At 43.3% G+C, this 2,279-nt stretch overlaps 1 pseudogene; it reads left to right on the top strand.

Annotated features, from left to right (window-relative positions):
* The first annotated feature begins 317 nt into the window (after positions 1-317).
* On the top strand, positions 318-1,729 carry LOC125516199 (annotated as a pseudogene).
* The last annotated feature ends 550 nt before the right edge of the window (positions 1,730-2,279 follow it).

Raw genomic sequence — 2,279 nt, 5'->3', positions numbered from 1 at the left:
TCTTTCACAGCTTGTATAACATCTTCTTGCACTAACTCCCAGTTCCTCTGAAAAAAGCAAGTGAGCTCAATAGGATGGGTCGAGGGCTGTTCTAAAGAAGGCAGGCTATTGGATTGGCTACTGAACCAAAAGGAATTGTTGAAAAACTGATTTCTCAAGAAAACACAATGACACCACCAGCTAAGAAGTCCCTGTAAGGTATGGGTATGCCCTTACCTTACATTTTTATTCATTACATTATTGTGGTCATGCCATTTTATTAGCACATATGAAAGCACTCGAAGGACTCTACTCAATCTTATCACTGTTACAGGAACTGCAAGTCAACGGGCTCTAAAGTCCTGAAGTGTAGTGCTAGGAACAAGCTAGGAGTTCCAAGGAGGCTGAATTTTGATGCTCATCACAGGTACCTCAGGTGTGCGGTAGAGATCGAAGACACAGAGAGTTTGTATGATTATTCTTTGAGGTACAAGATGCACGAGTACTGTGAGCTCCCTGGATGTAGAGATGTCCTGAGCTGCGAAGAGGTTGCTGAGATAATGATACCGACCCACTCGAAGTTTATCTATGCTTCGTAGCAGAGTGATCTTGATGCGTCAATTTAACAAAGTGTCAAAAGCTCCATCATGAACACTTTGCTCTTGCTGGAAACTTTTCCTCGAGAACTTCCAAATCTATCAAGATGACTCCATCAAGTTTGATGGTCTAGCCGAGGGCGCGATAGTGGAGTACCGTGAGGCTGTGGGGACCTTGACTACCCGCCAATTTGTTCATATGGTACCGAGGAGTATTTCAATGGTCAGAAGCCTACCATTTGAATCTGACCGAGTGGCTAGGATCATATCCCAGGGAGTGAACGCGTGTGATGGCAGCCTACTCTGTAGTCATATTGACCTGATGGAGCCTTATCAAGGATATGGAAACTTTGTCTCATTGTTTCAGCTGTTCTGGAAAGTCAAAGATACCGCTGGTGGAGAAGATCTTCTGAACTCCTTGGGACATTACAAAGGATGGAAATCTGAAGGCCTGCGTTGTTCGTTTCTTCGTGATACACTGAACTACGAGGACGATGATGGCCATAGATTTGAATATGAAGATGACATAAGAGGCCTTCTGAGGTTGTTGATGAACTCCTTCCGTCACTCAGCAAAAAGCCACTGCAGGCTCGCTATCTACCTAATTATGAATGAGTTCTGCAGGTTTCTATCTGATCTTCAAAGGGCATTGCACTAGGGTGGCTACCTCAGTCACCTCTCTGTGAATTACAGCGTCTGAAAGCATCCTACATTGTACTTTTGCACACAGTAAGATTCCGTCATCTGATAGAAGGCCCTCGCAAACTCTGTACATCCACTTGTGTATGACCGCACATGATTCAAGCCATGCTGTAAATCTCAATAGCAGCCTTAGCTCTTCTGCGCCGAGAATGTGCGCTGCAGCAGCAGGTCCTCATCCTTCCATTTCATCATGGACAGGTACAATGCAATGAAAGCTGAAGGCTGGAGACCTGGTGCTCTGTTTGAACACAGCTTGTAACTAGAAAACGGATAGCGATTTGATATTCTTCTTTTCTTTTTGGGCTGTATAGTAGAAATCTTGCCCTTCTTTGAGATGTCCTTGTGGTGGACACTCTACATTTGTGTGTGATGACTGGTGTATGTCATTTACGCTCTTTGGTATGCGGTGGAACATCACCTGAAATCAATATATTATTTCTTTCTGGTGGTTTTGTTGTGAACTTGTTCCTAATGCCATGATAGTGCTTTGTGATGCTGGCGCGGTGGAGCTTTATACCCTCTTGACATGTATGCATTTTATTCTGCACTGGAATATCACCTGAAGTGTATTTCTTTTTCTGTCTGTATTATTTATAATGCCATGATATACCTTTTTGTCTTGATGATTGATTCATGTCAGTTATGCACCGGAGTGTACAACTGCAAAATCACATCATGTCCTCTGCAGCAGAATAAAGAATAAATTATCTTTTCGTAGATCATCTCTCTCCCTCTCTCTCTCTCTTAGCTTTTGCTGTGTAAATGGAAAAGCTATGAAAATTTTCCTTCAGTTAGTGAATTGATTCTCAAAACACAAAAGGGGAGTCAAGACCTGAGGTCAGCTTTAGTTTGACACCAAATGAAGCTGAAAGACTAAGATTCAGATCGATAATGTGGAGCATGTCTCCTTTCGGGCTGCGTCAGACGTGGGTAGGAGCCCTCGGAGATTTCTGCTTCTCTGTTACGTTTGGCGTAAAGGAGAAAAGATCACGGTCAGTGAGG

This window comes from Triticum urartu, chromosome 6 (genome assembly GCF_003073215.2).
Source record: "Triticum urartu cultivar G1812 chromosome 6, Tu2.1, whole genome shotgun sequence".
Lineage (NCBI taxonomy): Eukaryota > Viridiplantae > Streptophyta > Magnoliopsida > Poales > Poaceae > Triticum > Triticum urartu.
Note: the sequence above shows the minus strand (reverse complement) of the source record. Positions and strands in the feature narration are given on the sequence as shown.